A 12988-nucleotide genomic window follows, 5' to 3' on the forward strand; every position below is an offset into this window, starting at 1 on the left:
CCCTGCACTGACGTTAGCACCCAGGGTGAGATCTCATGCTTTTATGGTGGGAGGGGAGGATTGTCCTCCCTGTGGCTGAGGGGACCCTCCCCACTCTCCCTTCTCAAGGCAAATGACAGCACCAGGCTCCCTCCATCTGATCCAACAGATCCTTTTTCCTGCTAGGTGTCATTTCTATTCTTCACACTGCTGACAGTGAGCCCTGTCTGAGCGCTGCTCTCCAATACACCCAGGGCAGAACTTGCCTTCACCACTACCTGCTCTATGCAGCCCAGTACTAGATTGTCTTTCAGCTGAGGTGAAAGGATTTCCAGCATCACTGAGAGCTATCCAAAAATAAATAGCAGGATACATCCCAGTGAAGGTAGATGCCAGGCTCTGCTCTTCCCAGGGGAAGATACACTGAGGTTAATGGGAAATTTATGAAACTTGTCCACACAAAACTTGTGGTTTCAGGGAAAACAGTAGCCCTGAGGGGAAAAGCAGGCACCAGGGGGACAGGTTGGAATCCCTGTGGGGAGTTGCTCTGTAGCAGTGCAGGCAACAGATTTTGGAGGTCCCTTGGGAGAGACATGGCACTGCTTTGTTCTTGGTGGGGGGAAGAAATAAGTGGAAAGATTCAGGGAAAACCAGCAGGAGTCAAAGCAGCTGTTCTCTCACCTCATTTCTTGCCTGAGATAAAGCAAAATAAATAAGTGAAATGTGTGGGTAAAAATAAAGATTAAAGAATAATAAGCAGAGGCTGACGAAGAGCAACAAAGTGTTTGGCTGAAACAAGGATTTGTTGCTGCTGCTGCCTGGAGCAGAGAGAGAGAGGGGTCATGGGGGAAGAGCCATGATTTGTTGAGAGCACCACAAACTTTTAGACATAATTTTCTATTTTTTAGCAGTTTATTCCTTTCACCTGCATGCTCTATGGAAAAATACTGGTTGCTTTAATTTTAACATTTGGAATGGAACCCATTCACATAACTTTCTGGCTGTGTGATTCAAACGAGCCTTCTCTTTCCTCTTTTTGTTCTCACAAGAAAATCAATTCACTTGAAGAGCCTCTTAATCCCATTTTTGCAATCAACAATTGCCACTTGTATATCGCTCTAATAGATTAAGAAGGGGGTTGATGCGGTTGTCTGGTGTAATTCAACCCTATTCAGGTAACTGCAGCCCGAGGCACTTTGTAGTGCCAAGTGTAGAGCTCTACAGGAAGACTTTTGCTATCATAATTTCCTGTGGAGCTATGCACTGCCCCCACTGAGTAGCCTGAATTACTTTGAATTAGGCCTGACAACCACAGAGAGCAGAAATCCAACAAGCAACAATAACCAAGTCTTTGAGCATGACTTGCATGGGTTATTTTTTCTCTCTCTTTTTTTTTTTTTTTTTTTTTTTTTTTTGTTTTTTGCATTTGAACAGAAAGAAGGAATTTCAAAACGTGCATCTATTTAAATGACAGCTACCTGCCATAAATCAAGTGAGAAACAAAAGGGGGAAACAGTTTAAGTGAGAGAGAAGTTGAAGTGAAGGAAAAATTAATCAAGACAGTTCAAAAAAAACTTCATCGTATGAGCCTGTGAAAAAAAATTCAAGCCTACAGCATTTCCATGGCAACAGAGAACAAGCACATATTGGATACCAAAATCATAAAAGGTTTGTTTTGCAGGAATGAAAGAAACAGATGGATCCATGTTAGTTTAATTTTTTAAAACATTTCAAGCAACTTTTCAGCCAGCATGCCCAACTAGTAAAGGGATACCTAAAAAATCATAAAAAAACTTTAGTGACAGTTCTGCAACATGCCCCCCAAAAAGAAGCAGCACCAGAGTGGATTTAAAGCCATAAATATAAGGCTTAAAACCAAGATGTGACTTGATAGTCAGGCTGACATCACATCAGGTAAACCAAGCTAACATTGCTTTTCAAATCATAAATCCAGCTCTACAAAGGAGTAATTCTGTGTGTAGGGGAAAAAAACAACCCTAGCATATGTCAAATTGTTATCTGGTTCCAGAGAGTGAATAAATTGGACAAGAGTTAAAAACGTGCATCTCAAGGGGTACAAGTTAAAAATGCACTGGGTAGCAAAACTCTGATCTCAGGGGAGTGAAAAGAGGTTTCTTTCCTTTTCTTTTTTTTTCCTCCCTCTTTTTTTTTAATTTGTAATCATCCCTTAGTTATTACCAACATGGCAAAAAATGAATTAAATCTAAATAAATATCGAAGGTTTCTCTTCTTAAGAGTTTCAATTGCTATTCCTACTCTTTTACCTTTCTGTGTTCAGAAAATAAAGAGAACAAAGCAGGAGCCCTACTGGTTCAAAACTACCAGAACAGACAAACAACAGAGCACAACTGTTCCCTCATGCATGCCTGGGATTATGATAAAAGCAGAAAAGACTTCTGAGAAAAAGAAAACAACAAAAGAAACAGGAGTGCTGACAAAACTTTTTTTCTTTCTATTGAGGCAAAAGAGAGAGAAAAAAGGAGCCAAAAGGAGCCCTGCTAAAAAAAAAAAATTTAAAAAAAAAAAAAAAAAAGAGACAGAAGGAAAGAAGGGGGGGGGAGAAAGGAGAAAGATCGAAGAAGAAAGATTAACAAACAGAAGTAAAAGGGTTTCACCTCCTGTTTTACTTTTTACTTCTAGCCCAATCTGGTCAGGGAAACAAGGCGCAGGAGGAGAGCAGGTCCTGCCCAGGGCACACTGGCTGCCAGGCCATCACTCCATCCCAGCTCTCCAGCCCCGTGCACGCATCCCAGAGCCCAGGCTGGGCTCTGCTCCCACTCTTCCCACTGGGGAGCATCCGCATCATGCCCAGATGCTCCTATACACCAAACTCTTGAGTTTCTAAATTAATTATTAAATTAAAAAATGCAAGACAAGCCAGAATTGTTCCAAAGGACCCCAGAGATCAAAGTGGCTAAGGAGGAAACAATTTAAGATCTTATAAACTCCAAACTTCAATCAAACAAGTCAGTCTCAGTTAAGGTGACCAACATTGCAGTTGGACATTGGCATCATATCACTGCTAGCTGCAACTCACCAAACTGAGACACACAACACATTTGCAGTGAGACAAGAAAGACCAAAAAGTTTTCCCCAAAGTTTTTTGGATTTCAGTAAAGTTTGCCTGCTGAGACTCAAAGTGTTATAGGGGCATCACAGGTGCCTCTAGGGCAGCTTGATCCAACACCAGCCACTACACAAGAAGGGTCAATAACCTTGGGCTGCCTGTGCCAGCTCACAAGGGTCTTACCTTTGTCCTAAATCCTCAAAAGTCCAGATCCTGCAAATGGCACCTAACTGGCAGTCCTCGAGCTGTTCAGACCCTTGCTTACGGAACCAGTTTCCTCTGGGCTATCACCAGATATCCACATCTGTGTCACCTACAGATTTGAGAGCAGCAACTAGGAGCAGCAACCTTTGCACTGCCAAACATGCAGGCAAAATCAAAGGCTGCCCTCCCCCATGTGCCCTCCCTGCAGTGGCCCTGGGAAGGAATACTGTCACCTTCCTGGGAAAGGGACCAAGGCCTGCCCAAAACAGATGGCAGATGTGGAGCAGGAGGACCTCAAGCCCTGCCAGCTCCCACACAGCCCCAAACTTCTCTTGGGATAGGAAAGACTGCACTAGGATGTGCTAGGCACTGCACTGAGTCATTGTGATGCTGTGAGTGGGATACAGCAGTGCCCAGGTGGAGACAGGCAGGGGAATTTCTGTTTTTCCTGCAATAAAAGTCTTTGGTCAACCATGGGGTTTGTTGCAGTGTGTTTTTGTGGTTTGTCCCTGAACCCCTGGTCCTTCCCCTGGGTTTCTCCTCCAAGTTGTGTCAATCCTTCCTCCTCTTCCCCACCCAGAACCCTGCCAATCTCCAGAGCCCTGTCTGTCACCAAAAAAGGACCTTCCCCTTATCCTGGAGAAATTCCAAAGGAGCGTTGAATGAATGGCTGATTTAAAAGATGCCCTTCCCCTTTTGGAAACTACTGGCTGCCCAGGTGTCCTTCTTCCCTTTAGACCCACCCCCCCCCCACCCCCCCCCCCCCTTACCTACCTGACTGGTGAGTCTCCTGCACCTTCCTAGCTCCCCTCCCCTGATAAAACCTAGGGGGACCATGTGGCTCGGGAGTTCTGGTGGAGCAGTTACTGAATTCAGAAGCCTGTAAGCTACAATAAAACTCTGGATTGAAACCCCTCACCAGAACCGACTCTCTTCTTCACTATTAGTCCAAAAGTCTCTCCGACAGAGGGATTCCTGGAGAACTACCCTCTGCAAAGGCAGTTCTCACTGACTGGCTCTGGAGCTCCAGGCAAGTCCAGGCTTGTCCTCACGTGGTCGACCCCACTGCTTACAGCACCTGGCTAGGTAAAGGTATCTTTGTAGGTAACACTGCAATAGCTGCCTTCTGGGCTCAGCCGCTGGGTTTTTGAGCAAGCCCGGACTGGTTCCAACCTGACCTATTGCTAACACCAATAGGGTTCTCTTCACACAAAGAGCAGAACAAGCACTTTGGGGTCTAAATGATTTCTTTGAGTTTGAGGAGAGGGAAAAACAAAGTCTTACATGAGACATTTAACCATGTACTGTTTTGTTCTGTGCCTGAGGTCATGTCCATTTTCAGCACAGAAGTGTGCAATAAGGAAATAAAGTTTTGGAGGTGAGGCACAACTCCAAATGTAAACTGGCATCATTAGAGGCTTAACCCTTTTCCCACCTGTGCTCTTCCCTCTCCAACCATTTAGAGCAAATGTCCTCAAATTGTGTTCCAGCAGCAGAAATTCAGCCCCAAAACACTACACTAACTTTTCACCCATTAGCAACGTGGGATCATGACCCTGAAGATGGAAACATCAAAGCCTGCTATGCTCAGAAGCCTCTCTAGTGGGGTATCTCCCAGTGCCTGGAGAGAGCTGTGCCAGTGTGGCTCCAGGCCCCTCCAGTATCCAGACCCCCAAGCTACCCAGCTCTGGTTTGGAGGGATGGCACTCATCCCGGATTAGCCCAGCTGGCCACTGGTTGTCACTGTTGCACCACTAAAATTGAGCTATGGCCAGTTGATCTCATCTGTACTTAAGGCAATCTTTAATGGCAAGAGCTCCAAAACATTCCCGGGTGTAGCAATGTATTTGCAAAACTTAGGCCATTCTGTGTACCATCCAAAATCATTGCAGATAACAAGACACCTGCAGTCTTGTTTTCCAGAGCTCTCAGCAATTCATCAAAGTTACAGAGAAAACAACAGGATGAAAATAAGAACAAAGAGCCTGAGAAACTGTCCACAAAGAATGTAAATCCTAGATACATGAGGTACAGCATGAGAATGGACACTTGACCAATTAGATGACCTGAAGGAGATGAACCTGCCTCTTGAACCAGCAACTTGGCCAACCAGGAGTGTGTGCCCACGTGGGCTGTAGATTTTGGAATCTATAACTGGTATTGTAGTGTAAACAATAAATGGCTTCTGTTGAAATCATATTGGTTCTATTCTTCAGTTGTCCAAATCCCCCTGCACCTGGGAACATGGTGGTATTTACTCTCTCCAGTTGTGATGCTGGATACTGTGTCACAGACTGATGCTGACATGCAACACCAGAAACACCAAGGGGCACAGTATCCATCCCTCATCTAGGCTGTATCTGGTTCCCAAGGATTCTCCTAAAATAGCATCATGTTATGCATGTGGCAGCAGCAGTAAGATTTACAGAATCACCCAGTGCTGGCACCTAAACTTTGCAAGGTACCCCATCCACACAGGCCCCTCTCCTTGCCACCTTCATCTCCCATATCATGGAGAGCACTTTCCTCTCAGTGCTTGCTACTCCATCCTCTTCTATCACATTACCCTGAATGCAGTTTATATGATAAAAATCCCTCAGCTGGAATAATTCCTCCGAAACCAACAAGATTGAAATACCAATTACAAAACCATCCATAAGCACTAAGTCCAAGCCATGCAGCTGTACATACCCCACTGCTCCCTGGAGTATCACCTGTGCTTGTTGTTTCTCACCAGGTTTATCCCCTGAACTTTTTACATCCTCTCTCCTGCCTGCATCTTTCTGCTGGGGAAAACACACTTGCAGTGCCTGTCACCAAAGAAGAAGCTGTCAGAAGGACAGCAACCCTGTGGGCTTCATCGAGGAGGGCTTGGGTTTTAAGGAGTGGGGAAAGAGTGGAATAACTCTCAGGGATGTAAATCAAAATTAAAATAATTGCTTGCCAATACCTTATCAAGAAGGATCCTGGGTAAAACCTCAGGCTCAGATCTCAGAAGTGTTGCTGCATCACATCCTATATGGGGCATGGTTGTGTTCATGCCATTTCCACCACAAAACAAACAGCAGGTGGTTAAAAAGCAAAATTCAAAGACAGTGGTTACAGTCATGACTCCTGTCTTGGGTTGAAAAATGTAACCAAAAATGTGTATTCTATTTTCATCTGTTGAAACCGGTTGGGAGATATTGTTCTTTATCTCTTGTAACTCTGGGGGAGAAGAGGGCAGATGCCTTCTGTTAATGGGACAACTGATTGTTGTATTTCTCTGGGGAATGGTTTTTCCCTCCCCAGAGACCCCTGGAGCCTGTAACCATGTCGTTTAACCCTTCCTTGCCTTTCTGACCCTATTGGCTGAGTTCCAATTATCTCTTCCTTAGCAGGAGAGTAGATAAGGCCCTGTTCTTCCTCATTCGTTCTCTTTCCCCTCTGGAAACCATCGAGAATAAACATCTTGGACTACATCTGGGGGTTAGAGCCTCTTTTGGAATCTTTTGCCTTGTCCCTGAAATATTCCTCCAAAGCCCTCTAAGATCTGATCTAGACTAGGAATTTCAGGGGGCTGCAGGGAGAGTATTTCAACTGATAACACCAGATAAGGCAGTGCCTTCTTATCTCTTCCTCCACCCATCCTCCTCAGAGGGATATCACCTGTGAATTGGCCATTTAAGGCCTCTCACATGACTGATAACATTACTTCATTCCATTGTGAGATGCTCCACCCAGAGGGAGGAGCCAAAGCCTTTCCACCGGGATAAAACCGGCAATCCCAAACATCAAGATAGCCTGTTTCCACTGGATTCCCAGAGGAAGACAACCCTTTCTTGAGGATCACCTCTACTTCAACGGAGCCACATCTGTCACTCCAGGAGGACTTATTTCAGACTGCTTCCAAGACCCTGACCAACAGGGTGTCAGGTTTGCATTCTGACTCTTTCTGTGGTCCTTTGTACTATTGCATTTATTTTGTTTTATTTTTACTTTTTTTGTTGTTTGTTTCTTCTCTCTCTGTTAAATTGTATTTCTGACTTGGAGTCTCACTGGTTTTGATTTCAAACCAGTACAACTCCCTATTCCCTCTGCATCATCCAAAACCTCAGTCCCTTTAGAAATGCCAGTAATTCTTACTCCAACAGCAGATTATTCTCTGTCATCACTCCTATGGACCAAACACATGCATGTCTTTACTTTTCCAAAGACTCTCTAGGGGCTTTTTTCTCCATCACACCAGACTCCTAAAGGACTCTAAGGTACAGGGAAGACTAACAACTATCCTGCTGTAATTAAAATAAATAAGCATATATATTGAGATTTCAGTGATTTTTCCAGAGGTTATCTTTTTTTTTTTTTTTTTTTTTTGCAATATCCTGCTTTGCTGATCTTCATACTCTATGAGCAGTGCCCAAAAAACAGGTAGGAGAAAAAGAACAATTCCACTGAAAAGTAAGTATGAGGATCAAACACTGAGACTTCATCCCCTCCTCCTCTGATTATCACTAGTTCATACAAAAATTAGGGAATAAAAAGTTTATTAAAAAATCACGTCAAACACTCTAAATATGAAATATTTTGTCTGTGAAGTGTTTGGGATCTAGTTTGACAGATCCTTAATACACACACATGTGCATCCCACTCCATGGCTGCAGATGCTCCAGGTTCCTGTGCCAAAGAGCCCTCACTGAGCTTGAAGAGGCTGGTGAGAGCAGCTTCCCACAACACCCACCCCAAGGGATGGATCATCCCAGGGCTGAGACCACAGCCTGGTGCTCCCCTGACTGAAAACGCCATGGGATGGAAAGTGGTGTACAAAGCTGTACAAAAAATAATGGAAAGAGAATTAGATGGCAGCATCACTGCTTGGCAGGCAGCTCATTAGCAACTGAGCACTTGTTTCAGCAATACTGATGCAGCTACAAGTGTTGTATCAAGTCCTGCTAGGTGATCTGGGCTTGATGCCACATGCTTCTTTAATAGCAGTTGTGCTTTTCAGGGCAAACAAAATTTATTCTTTTCATGTTCAAATATGAAACACTTTCATGCCACATAAAATTATGTTAAAACAACCAAACTTACATACTGAAGTTTGTTTCCACCAGAGAGGCTTCAGACATGTACAGATAAAATGGAAGGATATTTCTGAGTTGTATATTATAAATGTTCATTGAAGTCAAAACAGAATGGCTTTCACCGACTTCAGCAGACACTGGATGAGATCTTTGAAGAACAAAGGGTGAAATTGTATCCTACTTGCTGCTGTGAATTTGAGTCTTAAGCAAATTATTCTGTTGGTCTGGTGGTGGTTTTGGTTATTTTTGGGGTTTTGGGGGTTTTTTGTTGGTTTTTGTTTTGTTTTGTTTTGTTTTTAATAGCATAGTTTTTTTCTGAAAAAAAAAGGACAGCTTTGGGTTTGGAAGCCTGCAAACAACCAAAAAAGAGAGATGCTATGTTACCCAAAAGACATCTGTGATACCTTCCAGACTCCATTAGGGTGGGAAAACTTATCTTTAGAGCCATATTGCAGCTAAAATGCCTCAGGAAAAATGAGTTGTGCATGTAAGCATGCCCAACCACTCCTCACCAGCAGGTATTTGTGTGATAAGTGACATCCTTGACACCCACACAGGGTGTAGTCCTGCATTTCTGTACCCGAGCAGGTGTTTCTATATAAGGAAGTTAAACTAGAATTTTCTATAGCCTGCTTGTTGCAATTGGCTCAGTACCAGCACAGACACAGTGATAGGGCTTTGGAAGTGCATCTCAAAGCCTAGTGTCAATCTCATTGGGCAAAGTGCCAAATAGCCCACCTAGACCATCGAGTATTAAAGAGCCTGCACAGAGGTGCACGAGGCTTTTTGGGAATGCCTTAGCCAGTGTAACTGTGCTTGGTACACTGTGCTCAGCTTATCTCTTTTCATTTTATAATGTTTGTTATTTTTGCTGTTATTAAAACCTTTATTTTACAAAGCATATCCTGAGAAGCTGTCTTGCTATTTTTTAAGCCATTTCTCTGCTGGCTGGACCTTCGGAAGGTATTGAGAGATTCAATAACAGGGGACACCATAGCTGCCAGCCCCAGGGTGCAAGTTCTCACCAAGACCAGCAGAGGCTGGAGGTGTAACAAAAGGGTCATCATCCTCACATTTGACAGTGGGTGCTTTTAATTTTCAAAATGAAGGGGTGATCAGCAGGAGGGAACATTTGCCATAGGATGGGACAGGCAACAACTAAGAGTAGCTGATTTTCCAGAGGGCTGGAAGCAATGTGGAACATCAATAATTTGAATTACACCAGGGTCGGAGAAGTCCCAAGTTCTCTGCTCTTGCTGCCCAGCCACAGGCAGGGTGGGCCCTTGGCTTCTGCTCATTACCTGAATTACTCATTACCCTCACATGATGGAAGACTAGCAGTGTGCAATTATTTATTTCATTAGCTAATCCTTTCCCATCCAAGTTTCTTCTTGACTTCACTTACTGTGCAATTTTCCGATGCATCTTATAGAAAACTGACCATTTTTTCTTCCAGGGACACTGGTCACCAGCTGAGAGAAAGAGCCCAGCTTGTCTCTCCAGTGGCAGGCTCTCCTACACACTGCCTACAGGCTGGGGATGTGGCACTGACAGACCCTCTGCAAGGTGTAATGACAGCCGAGGTACACAGGGATGGCAAATCCTGGGAGAGGTGAAGACTCATCTGAGTACCTTGTTCTGTACAGGGATTTGTATCCACTGTGATCCAACACAAAAAAAAAAAAAAAAAAAAAAAAAAGCATTCATGCTGTCCTGAATTTGGATGGCTCCAGACCTGCAGCTGCCTTGGACAGTTGCCACTTCCAATTTCCATATGACCCATCTCAGGGTGGTTGTTTTGGTTCAGCCTCACAAAAAAACCCCTGCATTCAGAGGTTTGAACCAGCCCACCTCCCAAGGGACCTCTCTGGATGAGGGCTGAGGACCTGAGCACTTAAGCATCCTCCAGGACAATGGGAATTTTTAAACTAATTGCAGTGGCATCTATCTTGAGTTTTGGCTAGCTGGCACAAATGTCACGTCTGGATAGGTAGGTAAAATTTAGTTGAACCTCCTACACTTTATTGCTCCTCCTCACCTACTTCCTCCCATCCCAAATTCCACCTGCTCTCCAACCCCCACAGCCCAATCCCATTCTCCAATCCCTTTGCCATCCATCTGTCCACAGCCACGCATGTCCTGGGGATGCAGCTGGATCCCGATGTGCCAGCAGGGCTGGGACAGAAGCAGTCGGCATTTTGCCACCCTGGAGAGCCACAATGGGTTTTAGCCCAGTCGACACTGTCACCAGCAGGGCTACGCAAGAACTGCAACCCAGTGGCGGGAGTGGCTCCCGCGGTGTGCAGAGACAAAGCTGGAGCCTTTAAGGAGCTTTCAGCACTCAAACGGGAACTTTCACCCATTCCAAAGAAGCGACAGCTGTGCACAGGGACTGTCCTCTTCTTGATCCACATCAGAGATGCAGTGCCACCTCCCCGCCCGGCACCCTGTGAGCCGGAGCCTCTGCAACAGTGCCAGTCTAACCATCACAGTGCCGGGCAGGAGCAACACAGAAATCCCACCTTGGGCAAAGACTGCTGACAGAAAACGTATATTGCAAGACCAATATTTGTCCCCAAAATGAGGACTGCTAGCAGGATTCTCAGCAATCAGCTCTCACTTTACACGTGTGGCAGCAGCCAGCCACTCCTCAACCTGGCTGGTGATAATTGAGGGCAGATCACTGACAAACAGATCAAATTAGGTAGGATTAATCAATCAAAATCTGTAAAGAAGTTTGAAGGTGACAAGGACTTGTAGCTGCTCTGTGTTGGACTCCAGTGGACCCTCCTCAAGGTCAAAGCTACTGTGCCATCCCTTTTCACTCCCACAGGCAGTCCCACAGATATGACCCAAACCAGGGCTGGAAGAGCTCCAGGGGCACAGTACCATCCCTGGGATGTGCCCTTGCCCAGCTGTCCCCACGGCCATTTAAAGCAGAGCAGGGAGAGCAGAGCCCCAGAGGTACTGAATTTCCCCATGATGCTCATTCATCCCCACATTCCCATGTTGTTCCCTGCTTGGGGAACTGTGATTCACCTGCACCCCAGCTGACAGAGATAAATGAAATTTGCATTTATACAGCACTCTCCATCCACCACTATTTCAGTGCTTTGATTAAAAAAAAAAAAATAAACACCATCACAGTAGAGATGAAAAACCTCTGAGAAGTGCTGTCACCCCTCACAGTCCCCAGCTTCTCACAGAGCCCTTCCCTTTGGCTTTCCCACTGCCCCATGCAGGCTGACCTTCCACCTGCAGCTGGAAATATATTTAAAGTTCAGCCTTTAAAATAAAGTCCCAAAACTTTCCCTGAACTTTGATCAAATTCCAAAACTATAAATCTTCTGAGAGGAACACGAGTTTCCTCTAATCAAGGAAACAGAGTAAATTATTGCAGTTACACAGCACCAGTTTCAGTAGAAACCTCCCCAGTTCAGAGAGTTTTAGGTCCAGTTGCCCATTCAACAGCCAGTTTTGAAGCAGATAACACAGCAAAGATTAGCATAATTAGCTTCAAAGTAAAGAGTTCCTTGTTAAGTGCATTTTACTGCCATGTGCCTTGAACACTTTTCTAGACAGAGCCTGAATCTCTCCTTTCCGGCAGCAGGAACCTCCCAGGTTTGTGTGTATTCATTAAAATCTTGTCCTAATTGCTCCCTCATCAGCTATGAATCTTAAGAAGCTTAACTGTAAAGTGGTTAAACTGTGTTTACTGACAGAAAATAGAATATTCATCAATGATGAGATGGTGATGACTCAGGATTATTGTGAGGGCCCTCACACCTAAGGCTTGGGAGAGGAGGCAGTACTGCTTACACTGAGATTTTTGTCCTTAAAGATGGCAGAAAGGCTTTGCCTGGACTATACAGCACAAAACAGAACCCTGTGATGCCTTTGGGTTCATTTCCACCCAGGGGAGGCTGGAACAGCACCTTGCAACCCTAAAAACCATCTTCCCAAGGCACCTCCCTGTCCTGCAGGGACAGGCCTCCACCAGCCCAGTACGGGGTGCTCCAGTTTGACAACACCTTTCCCATTTCTGGGCAATGTGCACATCATTGAGCTCAGTTTTTTCAGATTTAACCCAGCAGAAAGAACACAAATATTAGTTTAAATTTCAAAACTCCCATCTCCTGGCTCTGACTCAGTGGTGGCTGTTGTGGGGCAGCCCTGCATCAGGTAGTTTTTATATCAGTAGTTGATATATGTATGAAGTCCTAACTTCCAAAAATATTGCCAGCAGCAGCTCATAATTCTCTGATATGTGACCTATGGTTTTTAAATACTGACCTGAATAGACTGGCTTGTAGGAGATCAGGGAAATGCGATCGGAAGATTTTGCGCTGTACGGGTAGATAGAGCCCCTCCCCCTCAAATAGTCAATGCAGTTTAACCCCCTCAGTTATCTAGTGATGTAAGCAGACGGAAATGACATCCTAAACCTAAGCTATTTAACCCCCATACCGCCTGCTAATAAACACCATTTGCCGTCCACCACATTGGTGTCAGCGAGCCGATGGTCCGAGTGGCCTGGGAGAGGCCGCCATGCTGTTCCTGAGCCAGGTCGTCACGCCTCAGAGAAGGCAACACTGGCTACTGGGAATAGATGTGGTTTTTTTCTCTCTCAAGTTCTCCTGAGAAATACTTACTG

This window comes from Prinia subflava, assembly GCF_021018805.1.
Source record: "Prinia subflava isolate CZ2003 ecotype Zambia chromosome W unlocalized genomic scaffold, Cam_Psub_1.2 scaffold_22_NEW, whole genome shotgun sequence".
NCBI lineage: Eukaryota > Metazoa > Chordata > Aves > Passeriformes > Cisticolidae > Prinia > Prinia subflava.